The following is a 13,795-nucleotide window of genomic DNA, read 5'->3' as shown; positions in this document are numbered from 1 at the left end:
CCTTGGACTTCAACAGCATCAAAGTCTGGGAAATGTTCATGCATAAGGTTATTGCCTTTGCTGACTTATTGCCCCATACAATGGTACATATGAAACCTTAATAAAACAACAGGTTGAAAAATGCATTAAAGGAGGCAAATGCAGCATCTGTTTTTAGAGCTATCAACTCAGGAATTCTCTCTATTATGTAATTTTGCAGAGAAGTTATTTTTCTTCCTCAAAATCTGGTGAAGACAACATTCCTTACTCCAGATCTGGCATTTTTTCATCATCACTGTCTTGTGAATCATCATCTGCTCCATCTACTTTGGTAAATCTACATCCTCATCACTACCCATGTTGTTCATCATCTCAGAGAAACAATCAAACTGAATATATTTTCATCTGAATCCTCCCAGTCTCTCCAATTACTGAATTCCACACTAAGCCAATTAAGCTTTGCGCTTTCTTTTGTTAACTTTGGCCATGACTGACCAGATTCTCCTTTTCCTAAATAAAATAAAACTAATCTTTTCATTCTTTTATGCTTGGAATTATTTGGATCAAGGCAGTTAAAAAGATCAATTTCATTTATATGTTTAAAAAAATTTGGGGGGTGTGTATTTTTATTTATCTATTTATTAATCTTTGTTGTTGAAAGTATTACATAGGTTCTCCTTTTCCCCCCATTAACCTCTTCCAGCCCACTCCCATCCTCTCCCCCCCGCTCCTGCCAAGGCCCTCACCACCCTATTGTTTGGACATGAGTTATGCAAATAAGTATATAAGTTCATTGGTTGTTTAAAATTATCACTTCCTTCAAGACAACTGGTTGTAAGTTTGGATTTTTCAAAAATTACATTAAGATTTTTACTGTTTTCAACACAAAATTCAATGAAGACATAGTCCCTTTGATCATACCACTTTGCAGACACAAGCTGCATCCTGTGGAGCAGGTGATAGCTGAATGGGCCTCTCTGGGGGCAGCAGTTGGGCAGTGGACTCCTCTCCAGCGCTGCAAGGCTCTACCTGGGACCCCAGAATGCACCAGGTAGAGAGCCCTGCTCCTCCGTGGAAAAAGGAAAGTGCAGGAAACGGAGTACAAGGACGGAGAATGAACATGTGTACATGTGAGCAATAGCTGTATATATATTTATATCAGAATAACATAACTTCTCATGGAAACATTTTTATTTACAAGAAAAATTTTCCCAAACTCTATTAAAATGTTTGGCCTCATGTTTGATATCTTTATATACCTTTCTCTCTCTCTCTCTTTAGATAGGTAGATAGATAGGAAGATGGTAGATAGATGATAGATAAAAAATTGTATATAGATATAATGATCTTAAATGGGAATGGCATAGTCAATGTAGTAGTAATACATATAAATGGAAAAAAATCACTTAACTGTTGAGTTAAAGGCTCCACACTCTTATTACTGACACAGTGATGTCTGTATGAATTATTTTCTAAAAGCTCTGTTATATGAATATCTACAGAAACTAATAAAAGCTTCACTATTTCTGTGACTGGGTCCCAGAAATCAAAACAATTAGAAAATCATCAGGAAAGCCTGGTCACAAAACTAAATTGGATCATTGAATTAGTGATTTAAATGCTACCCAATCTACACTAATAAAAGAGAAACATGCAAATTGGTGTCACTCCACTAAATCCACCAACCAATAGAGTGAGTATGCAAATTAGCCCAACAAAGATGGTGGTTAATTTGCATACGCAGGTGCAGAGCGAAGACTGAAGGCTCCAGCCACAATGAAGACTGAAGACTGAAGTGGCTGCAGCGGAGAAACCAAGCCTCGAGGCTTGGCTTCTCTGTTGCGGCCGGACCAAAGGCCTGGGTCCTGGGTGCCAGAGGAAAACCGATGCCAGCAGCCAGGGGAAGGAAGGCCTATTGCGCGAATCTTTATGCAAAGGGCTTCTATTCTATATAATAAAAGCCTAATATGCAAATTGTCCCCTCCACTGGGAGTTTGACCGGGAGCTGGACTAGGAGGTGGGGCCAGCAGGCAAGGGGGGAATGGGAGGTGCCCCCTGCTGGACGCTGCTATGGACCCTACCATGCACAAATTTCGTGCACTGGGCCTCTAGTTAATTATAAAGATGGCGGAAAACACCAGACAAATCATTCCATGGCTAACTAATTTTGATTGCCTTGCATGTGCTGTGTGGTCCATATGTGGAAGCCTGGGCATTTGTAGATAGGTAGGACTGGCTGGGCATGGCCAGAAGGGCTTTGTCCAAGTTATGAAAATCATGGCAGGCCATTTAAAACTTTCTATGTATCAATGCAGTGTCAGAGACTTGCTGGCCAAGCAATGACTGAATTGCTCCTGACTTGATTCAAGCAGCAGCATTCATGGAGCAAGTAATTCTTTCAAAGCTACAGTCTGCTTTTAAGAGCTCCATGTTAAAGGTTTTCAAACTTAGATTGAACAGGATTTCTTGCGACCTTTGTTGATTATTTTACTTAATTCAAGTATAACCGGCTGTCTTATAGATTTTGAAAGGTCTAAAGCAGTTTCCCACATTTGAGCAAGGCCATTTGAAGATGAGTTAAGTTTCTGTATATTAGCTATTAAGAAACATTATGATCAAAACCCATTAAATCTGACCTAGTCAATTTGGTATTTTTCAGATTCTTTAAGGAGAAAATATAATTCAATCCTCAAAACTATTCTCAGAAATTTTAAACCAAATTTATCTGTGATTTCTATCTTTGAAGATATACTGGAGCTAAATCATCTGCCATTTAGGAGATTTCATATTATGAAACATCAGTGATTCAGTGGCTTGCCTTTGAAAATGTAAGCTCTTAAACTAAAAATAAGCTTGTATCAGTGGACATAATGGATTTTTATGAGTTTCATTAAAAGACAAAATCTTTAAGGAATGTTTCAGTAAATATTTTGAAAATAATTTTAAAAAGGGAAAAGAAAGTGCTTAATCATTGGAGGTCAGAAAGATAAAGCAATGTGTAAACTCTGAGAAAATTGCTTATTTGTAATAGCTATATCTTCAGTATTTTTCAAAATACTTTATTAATCAAAGTGGTACTATAAACATTAAAACATTGGAGGGGCTATGAATATCAACATCATGCCATGACTCAAAATATTATAAAGAAAAAGTCAATTCAATATCATGACTCACATGGACTTATTGTAGTACTTTTTTGATTAACCAGAAGTTAGTTATTAAAGAAGTAATAAGTGTGAAATGTACCCTCAAATTTTTGATTTAGTGAATCAGTGTAGATATGGCTTTATCAGAGATTAATTACACTTTAACCATAATCCTAACAATAAATGAACATTAAACCATAATTCAAAATGATGAGATCCTCATAGACTGTTGATTTAAGGACTAGAAAGACATGGATGCCTTCATGAAGCCATGCTGTTTGAATTTCAGGAGGTACTATGCCAGCTAATGTAAGTTCCTAAAGGAGAGAAAACATGTCTTATTCCTCTTTTCATTCTCTCCCAGTACTCTCCTCAATACCTACTTATAGAATTAAGAATTTTTATGAGTTGTTTAAGGATTGAACATTGCATGGGAAAACAGAAAAGAAAAGACAGAAAAAAACAACCAATTGTTTTTAAAAACAATGTATTTTATTGCTGGCTCTACCTTTTTTTATTGTTTGTTATGGTTGTTAAGTCACTTACCCTCTTGCTACTGTGTAAAATGACAACTAGAAATTCTCTGTCTACTTCTTAAGATTGTTGAGGTGATCAGACAAAAGATGCATATGCAAATATTTTGAATATGGCAAGATAAAGATACTAAAGAATGAATTTAAGATTTCATTAGTTGTATTTATAACTCAAATTGGACAAGTTTGATTGGATATCAGAAAGACATAAAAGTGGGTTAAATTCTGACACTGACTATCCAAGAAGCCTGTGTCACCATTCCAGATGTCTTTAAATAAAATAGAGATCCATCTCTTCAAGATGGTATAGACCAGTGGTCAGCAAACCACGGCTCGAGAGCCACATGCGGCTCTTTGGCCACTTGAGTGTGGCTCTTCCACAAAATACCACGTGCGGGTGTGCATGTACAGTGCGATTGAAACTTCGTGGCCCATGCACAGAAGTCAGTTTTCGACCTGGGCGAATCTATTTTGAAGAAGTGGCGTTAGAAGAAGTGGGGGGGTGTCGGTCAGTCAGGTGACGGGAGACGTGGCGCAGGCGGGCTGCGGGATACACAACTCGGGGGAGGTGCGTGTGATTCATGCACGATTTGAGTGAGCCAGTCAGTCAGCAGTCTCATTGTGTAGTGGTTAGTGCTATTCGTGTCCGAAAATCGCACGTGGGTGACTAAAGTACCTACTCGAAGCATAAAGTTACCTGTATTTTTACAACCAGCTGCAAATCCTACAGGTATTTTTGTCATCAATTTAAGAATTGTAATTCTTTTGTGTTGGTGGCTTTATTATTATAAAATGAAACATTTTTTTAGGTGCCCTGTTTGACATGGCTACAAAGAAGAAGCAAAGAAAAACGGAAGATGAAAACCGTGAATTTAAAGTTGAATTTAAAATTGAATGTACCTACCTATATAGTTTAAGTTTAAAAAAATTGGCTCTCAAAAGAAATTTCAATCGTTGTACTGTTGATATTTGGCTCTGTTGACTAATGAGTTTCCCGACCACTGGTATAGACAAGGGAGGAAATATATGACAAATGTTTTAAGGTTTCTGTCAATAGTATAGATTCAAGAGTCTTACTCCTATTTTCAATTTAAAATGGTTTCTTTTAAATTAAGCTAGTATTTGTGAGTGTTAGATATAAAAACAAAACAAACAAATACAACTTTTAAAAATGCTGGGGGTTGCTATAGACTGAATTTTGTCCCCTGAAAATTCATGTATTGAAACCCTAACCCCTAATTTGACTGTATAGAATTTTTATAGACATAATTAAGGATAAATTAAGTCCTGATCTGCTAGAATTTATGTCCTTAAAAGAAGAGACACCAAAACTTTTACTCTCCCCTTGTGCATGCTCTGAGGAAATTTATGTCTTTAAAAGAAGAGACACCAAAGCTTTACTCTCCCCTTGTGCATGCTCTGAGGAAAGGCCTTTGAGCATACAGAGAGAGGGCAGCCATCTGCAGGCCAAGAAGAGGGATCTCACCTGAAACCAACCATGCTGGCACCCTGATCCTAGACTTCCAGCCTCCAGAACTGTGAGCAAATATGTTCCTGTTGGTTAAGCCTCCCAGTCAATGATATTTTGTTTGGTAGCCCTAGCAGACTTATACAAGGTTATAAAAAACAAAGTCTGGATAATTTATTTTGAAGGCTTAAACAAAACCTATAAAGATCATAGTAAAGATGCATATTTTCAACTATTGTGATACTTTGAAATTAAGTATTCTGTCTGGTTTGGTTTATGCTTGCTTTTTGTTTTGTTTTGTTCCTTTCCTTTCCAAAAAGTTAAGGGATAGTGAAGATGGTATAATTTATCTTCCTCCCCATCCCTTCTTTATAACACAGTTCCATTAGTAGATGGGCAATTTTTTTTTCCAAGGATCCTTTAGAGCAGTGGTTCTCAACCTGTGGGTAGCAAACCCCTTTGGCGGTTGAATAACCCTTTCACAGGGGTCGCCTAAGACCATCCTGCATATCAGATATTTACATTATGATTCATAACAGTAGCAACATTACAGTTATGAAGTAGCAACGAAAATAATTTTATGGTTGGGTCACAACATGAGGAACTGTATTTAAAGGGCCAGAAGGTTGAGAACCACTGCTTTAGAGTCAATGGCAATGAAGTTGAAAGAGGCAGCAGACTCTCCACTTGGAAAGTCTGGGAAATAATCTTTATAATCACTGCTAACTTCCATTAAACATCTACCAAGTGAAAGGCATAGTCCTAAAATTGACATGTAATATACCACTTTCACTTACAAAACAAAAAAAAAACCTAGAAATTTCTCTTCTTCCCCTCCTTTTAATTTACTGTAATTTTTAGAATATTAACATAATTTGTTTTTGTAGAAGTGGAACATGGTTACTTTAAAATTTGAGAAATTATAAATAGGGAATAAGAGAGAAAAAAGTCACCCCCAATCTACTTACAGCCCAAAACTAACTTTATTAATGCCATCAAAATAAGTGTGTATAGAAATAAATGATCGACAGATATATACACGTACACATGTATACATATTTTTATAATAAAAACAGAAAAGGGGTAATTGTATATACAAATAACATCAAGGTGACTAAAATTTAATAGAGGAAAAACAAATTGAAATAAAACTGGAGAAATTGGTGAACTTCAGATAACATTTTTTTCACCAAAAGAGATATTAGTTCTTAAATGTTCTACATGTTACCTTAAAATAAAAATATTTTAAAAGTGATCCATAAGTTGAAGCCACATTTATTATCATTGATTTTCTACTCTATAAATTAGCATACTTCTTCCCTCCTTTCTCTCCTTTTTGTGAGGTACTATTATGATATTTACATTCTGGTCTACATCCATAATTCCCATAGTTACCCAGATATAGTTCTATATTTAAATAAACCTAATACTAATACTTAAAATGTTTTGACATTTATTTTGTTTTGGTTTGTTTGTTTTTAATACAGTTTCTTTATTCCCTGATTGCCTGTTTGGCACATCTCTTTCCTAGTTAGATTCCATCTTTCTATAGATTAAAAAATTTATTAAATGTATTGGGTTGATATTGGTTAATAAAATATATAAGTTTCCATAGACTTTTCAAGAAGGGCTTATGAAAGGTATATACTCTAAATCTTGCATCCTTGAAGATGTGTCTCTCTTGCCTTTAAACTTGAAGAACAATTTTCCTGGGTATAAAATTCTTTTAAAAAAATTTATCTTTACTGTTGAAAATATTACAAATGTCTCTCTTTTTTTCCCATTGACCACCTCCATACTGCCACCCCCCAGGTCTACTGCACTATTCTCTTTGTCCATGGGTTATACTGTTATATCGTAAATCAGCAAATGAGATACAAGACGCCTTAATGAGCCAATTAATTAGGAGTCGTTTATTGCACGCAGCCCAGAGGGAGGTGTCTCTTCCAAATCTCTGAGCACCACATACAGGAAGTCTCCCGTATTTATACTTTTCGAGCCTCTTTGTTTGCAGATATTACAAAGGGCTCTGTGTGAGTTATTGTTACAGACAGTTGTAACCTTGAATACATAATGAGTTTGTACTTGGCATAAGAATATGGGAATTGTTATCAGTATTAGTCTATTTTAGTCTATTACATTGGATGGCTAGTTTGCAAGGTCAGACAGTTAAGTTTATCTTTTTCTATTATTTGAACTAAAAACAAAGTCATTTTACAGAATAACAGACTGTCTTAAAGTGACAGAGTTTATAATGACAGAGTTTACATAACTAGGGACTATCTAACAATAGCAGAGAGTTTCAAACAGCAGTTTTATACAAGATGGAAGTTACTATGCTTCAATACATATATGCATATAAGTTCTTTGGTTGATCTCTTCCCATCTCCCTTTATCCCCTCCTTCTGAGATTCATCAGTGTGTTCCATGCTTCCATGTCTCTGAATCTATTTTGTTCATCAGCATATTTTGTTCATTAAATTCCACATATGAGTGGGATCATGTGATATTAGTCTTTCTCTGACTGGCATATTTCACTTAGTGTAATACTCTCCAGGTCCTTTCTTTACTTTCTTGAGTCACATAATTTTTTTCTTTATGTCTGAGTAGTATTCTATTGTGTAAATGTACCACAGCATTTTTTCCCTAAAATCTGAAGTGAGCTTTTAAAGATGTAAACCAAATTATATAAATACCTGCTTAATGTTCTCCTATTACTTTTCATTTTATTTAAAACAGATTGCAGCCCTGGCTGGGTGGCTCAGTTGGTTGGAGTGTAGTACTATACACCAAAAGGTTGGTGGTTGGATCCCTGATCAGGGTGTGTATGGGAGGCAATTGTTTGATATTTCTCTCTCAAAACAATGTTTCTCTATCTCTCAAATCAATAAAAAACATAACCTTGGGTGAGGATTAAAAAAAAATAAGATTCCAAAACCCTCCCAATGGTCTTTCAAGACCCTTATGATTCCTTTGAGCTCACTAATCTCTCAAATGCCCTTTCCCCACCCACTAGCCACCATGACTTGCTCTTATGTTTCTCATACTTTAGCATACCTATCTCTTCCTGTCTCAGTGACTCAGCTATCTTCCCATTCCTAAGATCACTGACTGGCTGATGTGCTTCTGCTCATTACTCATATTTCAGCTTACGTATTACCTCTTCAAAAAGGCCTTCTCTGACCACCCTATCTCTCCCGCCCCATCCACCCAGACTCATTCATATTATCCCAGTTTCCTTTGCTTTCCTCTCCACGCTGCATCCTCTACAAATGCCCAACTCTGGACTGAGGGCATGCAACCAATCATGAGTTTGTGATCATCTACCATCATTAGTTCATGCATAGACTCTCTATCTTGATCTCCCCATTCACAGGGGTTATGAACCCCTCAAACAAATCCTGTCCTCATCCATATGTCTTATTTCTACACTAAGGCTGGGATAGTTTGAGGTTGGAAAATAGTGAAGGAACTTTAAACCATCATATGAGCTACAGCTGAGGAACCTGGGAAGGCTTTGCTGGATAGGTGGAGTATCACAGGTAACACTGTTATTTTTAAATATTGGAAGGTTTTTCATATCAGGGGAGGTATTAGACTTTTACTACATGGCCATGAGGTATAGATTGTCCAATTGGGTAAGGTTTTAGAAAAAAATTGATCTGTTCACAAAGAAATTATGCTACCATTTTTTGGTGAGTAATTAATCAATGCCAGGTATTAGGCTGAGATTTCTAATCCTCTCAACAACACTGTAAGGTACATGTTTTTATCCTCAATGTGCAGCTGAGGAGCCTCAAGTGCATTCAAGATTCGGACATATCTGTCTAACTTTCTCTTTCCATTGTATCAAGGTTCTCTTGGGAAGAACTATTTTGTACCAGGTTTTATGCCCCCTGAGTGGAGCTGTCTGAGGAGAAATGGACCATGTTCCAGGTAGAGTTCCCTCTCCATGCAGTGATCACTGCCATGAACATTACAACGGAGATTCAAGCATCCCTTGGGCTGCTGGACTACATGTCCATTAAAACCCTACTTAAATGAGGGCTTCTAATGTTCAGTGACATTTTATAAATGGGTGGATACTTATAGTACATGGCATGTGAATTAGTTTCCTATTGCTGCCATAAGAAGTTGCCATAGACTCAGTGACCTAAAACAACACAGTTTTTTTCTCTTACAATTCTGGAAATTAGAGCCCACTTTCACTGGGCCAAAATCAAGGTGTAGGTAGGGCGGACAAGTTCTGAAGGCTCAGAGTGAAGAGAACCTGTTTCCTTGCCACTTTTCACTTTGGGTGGCTGCTTGCATGCCTTGGCTTATGGACTGGTCTTCCATTTTCAAATCTCATTACTTCAGTCTGTTTCCATCATCACATCACCTTTTCCTCTTCTGTAGCCAAATCTCACTCTACTTTTCTCTTATAAGGATGTTTGTGATTAATTGGGCCCACTCTGATAATCCAAGAAAACCACCCCCTCTTCTCAAAACACTTGATTACATCTTCAGTCCCTTTTGTCACATACGGTAATATTCACAGGTTCTGGGAATAAGGATCTGAACATCTTTGGGAGCTGTTATTTAATAGCCTACCACAACATGCAAAGACAAAAGCCTGGATATAGCGAGGATGGTGAAATCTTCTCAAATTTAGGAAAATTCACTGAAGGATGAATTCCAATCTGCATGTGTCCTTCAGACAATCAGGACAAATCTCATTCAAATTTTTCTCTGGCACATGAATTACTAATAAAACAAGCAATAGTTCTCCAAGGAGAACAAAACAAACAAAAACAAAAACACTCTCTTCTCACAAAGGATGATAGTATTTTAAAATTCAGATAAATAAAATATGTGTCCAACATCAAAGTTCAGAAAGGCAAATAAAATGCTAATGTTAAAAAATAACCAAAAACAAACAAACAAACAAAAAAAACCACCTAATCACAAATAAGACAAAGACTAAGCCTTACCATTGTTTTGCATTAGGCTGCCAGACTATCAGGCTTAGGGGACCTGGGGAAGGGGGCACTTAGAGATGGGGAATTTAACTTTAACACTAGAAATGGGCTTGTCACACAGCTATTTCAACTGGCAAGAAGTAGTTCATCTCAAAGTCCAACACCTAATAATAAACTATCACCCTATGCTGATGCCAGTTTTCCCAAGCCCATTTGAGGCTGGCTTCTTCAAGGAGCTATTTCAGTTCTCAAATTCACGATATAATTGTCTCTGAAAATGGCACTGATGCAATCAGAATTTGTTGAGCACCTAAGTCAGTATGCATTACCATATTAGACACTAGGGAGATATAAAAATAAGTAGAAGACAAAACCCCAGCCTTGAAGGACTATTGGTTCATAATATCATCTTGGTCTCTGTGTCCTAAGATTTAACTGCTGCCTTTAGTTTATAGCCATCCACAAATAACAGGCATTAGTGCCCTATTGCTGCACATCATCTACTATAGATAAGATTGAAGAAAATAAAAAATGAATTGATTGAGCACTGGAGCAAAACAAACAAACAAAACATTTATTTAGCTTTTCTGTGGGCCAAACCCTGTGCTTGGTCTGCATGGATACATGGAGCTGGATCCCTGTCTTCAAAGCCCTGCAGAATATTCTCTGCCACCAAGGAGTTTATCATCCATCTAAAAGAACTGAAATGTAAGTGAAACTATTAAGTAAAATTAGAAGCTAAGCTATGGGTATTGAATGATCATTTTATGAGTAGTCTCAACATTGATGTTTTGAACATGAAGATTTATCAAATATATTTCCTCCAGATTCTATAGTTCAATAAATTATAATTGAAAAAATACAACATTCTTATTTGAAACTTAAAACTATATAAGTACAGCCCTGGCTGGTTGGCTCAGTTGATTGGAGTATCGTTCTGTTTTCCAAAATGTTGAGTGTTCCATTCCCAGTCAGGGCACATACCTAGGTTTCGATCCACATACAGGTGCGTACAGGAGGCAACCAATCAGTGTTTATCTCTTCTCTCTCTCTCTCTCCCTCCCTCTCTTTCCTTTCCTCTCTCTCTAAAAATCAACAGAAACATATCCTCAGATGAAGATTTAAAAAAGCTATGTAAGTGCAGAACTAAAAACTATATGACATTATTAGAATTAATCTTACAACTAAAATAAAATACTATATTATGTGTATAGAAATGTAATAGCAATACTTATGAACTTATTTATATGTAAAAGAAAGAAAATCTTTGGTCACATTTTGGTGGTAACTAAGTGATAAAGAAAGCACAATAAAATCATTATTAGGGCTCATTTAGTCTTACTAGCTAGTTTAGTAATGCTTCAACCCAATCACAAGTTCCTGTAAACTGTAGATAACCTAAATAGTTCATAGAATGACTAAACAATGAATATTAAATTTCCATTTGCTGGGGATCCACAGTACTTGGACAATTCAAAGGAGAACCAAATAATTGAAGGTTTGATAATTTGGTGAAGCCTTTGCCAGGGAGGACAGAGTTGGGCTAAGGCTTAAGGACTAAAGGCAAAAAGAGGACTTTCCAATACAGTGGAGCCTTGACTTACGAGTTTAATTCATTCCGTGACGGAGCTCATAACTCAAATTAATCGTATGTCAAATCAAAAAGTGAACGAGTGAGACACATGATGCTGGGCTGATGTTGTGGCGTTCACTGTGACGTTCGCTGCGCCAACTAGCGGTGGTGTATCTGAAGCTGGCTCGTAACCCGAATTTTAGCTCGCAACTCAAAGCAAAAAATAGGCCGAGAGACAGCTCATATCTAGAAAAACTCGTTAGTCAGGACACTCGTAAGTCAAAGCCCCACTGTATAGGCTACAGTATGGGCAAAGGCACTTAGCTTCCTAACTGAACCAGAAACCTTATTTTGGCAGGTAGTTGGAAGTAAAGTTGGACTGTGGTCAAGCTAGTATAGGTAGGTAGATCTTTAACACTTTTCTCATCTGTCTTAGACACAAATAACTTTTAATATTAAAAGAGGAAATTGCAATAGCTAAGCTAAGTACTATTAAACACATTCATAGACATAAATAAACACAGATAAAAAGTGGTAAGCAGGATAAAAACTATGGGTGGGATGGAGTCCAGGTTGACCAGCAGGCAATGGTAGCTGGGAGTTAAGTTCCTACAGGTAAAATACAAAATAATTACATGAGAAGGAGAACAGAGCCAGGGGCTGAGGTGGGGCTCTCTATGTTCTCAAAGAGTGTTAATAAATAATTGTTATCAACTGCTTCCTGGGGGCTACAGATTTTAGCAGTTGGAAACCCAGGCAGGTAAAGAATAGAGTCACAGTCTCAAAAATAGAAAGTGGACCATCTACTCACCAGTTGTGTCACTCCATCTGTGGGACTCTCTTCCCCAAGGTCCCAAGGTTCCAAATGACCATTACAATGTCTGATTCTGTAGTTAGAACCCAGACTAGTTTTGCAGCTGCAAAATTGTTGAACCAGGAAGGATGAGGATGTGAGGAAAAGCAAGAGAGAAAAAGAGGGGGAAAAAATAAATGAAACAAGGTGAACTAGCAAAACAAAATTCGAAATCATGTGGAGAAAATTAATGCTAAGAAAGGAAATAGAAAAGCAATCAGAAAAAAAAATGAGCATAGACAAATCCCTCTATTTAGGGTACTTCAGGAAATAAATGAAGGTATATGACAAAATAGAATTACAAAACAAAAGAAGGTAGAAATAAGAGTAGAAAATATGGGTATAGAAAAGAACCAATTCTAAAAGTTTGGAGTTGAGGGGGGATTAAAAATGGTAGTAGAGTAAGTGGATGCTGCACAAACATGCTCCCAGAACCAAACTGGAATTACAACTAAAATATAGAAAAACTTCCTGAATAATCCAAGAAAGGCTCACTGGAGAGAACCCTGATAACCGAGGACAGAAAAAGAAGACCACATAGAGACTGGAAGGAGGGGTGGAGGCATGAAATGGCTGGCCTAACTCCCACAGATAGCAGCTGAATTACTGGAGAAATATCTCAATTGTGGGGGATTGCCACTAAAAACTCTGGGGTCTAATCCCCAGGTGGAGCCCTCCCAGCAGGGAGCACCAGAACTAAGAAGGGTACCCACATAACATCTGGTGTGTAAAGCTGCAGGGTTGCTGTTGGCCAGGGAGACAGCTGGAAATTTAGGCACCCTGTTGAATGGCCAATGCACAAAATTCTGTGTGGAGCCACTTAGCTTGTTCTCTGGCAGAGGGAGGGCAGAATGGAATGGAGCTGTGTGAGCAGAAGCCAGGATCGGGGGCTCAGGGATTAGAGCTCAGAAGGCAGACATCCCAGTTTCCTTTGCTGAATCATTCCTTCACACTGTTGAGATCACGTTTCTCAGGCAGACATTTGCTATACAGGCAACTTTGCCTGGCAGGGGGAGACAGTTGACTCATCCTATTAGAAAAAACCTTGCCCTTCAGTGTGGAGTTTCTGAGGCCTATTAAGAGATTGAGAATAGCAATTAGCCTCCAGGTGGAAACAATTGCCCCACCCTGTTAAAAAAAAACTCTTTCCACATCTGTGGATGATTGCCTGAGGGCAATTCAAAACAGAATCCTATCAGTCTATAGGCAGAGGCAGTCTCTGGAGGCTTTGAGTCTTTGCCTGATCTAATTAGAAACAGCATTTGACACTGTCCTACACTAG

The 13,795-nt window shown here is 37.5% G+C and overlaps 1 pseudogene; it reads right to left on the bottom strand.

Moving 5' to 3' along the window:
- Positions 1-232: 232 nt before the first annotated feature.
- On the bottom strand, positions 233-923 carry LOC139004815 (prostaglandin E synthase 3-like; annotated as a pseudogene).
- Positions 924-13,795: the final 12,872 nt, after the last annotated feature.

The sequence above is a fragment of the Myotis yumanensis genome, unplaced genomic scaffold (genome assembly GCF_028538775.1).
Source record: "Myotis yumanensis isolate MYYU_CA2020_CCGP unplaced genomic scaffold, mMyoYum1.0.hap1 SCAF_1, whole genome shotgun sequence".
NCBI classification, from domain to species: domain Eukaryota; kingdom Metazoa; phylum Chordata; class Mammalia; order Chiroptera; family Vespertilionidae; genus Myotis; species Myotis yumanensis.
The sequence above is the reverse complement of the archived record's forward strand: the minus strand, read 5'-3'. Positions and strand labels throughout refer to the sequence as shown.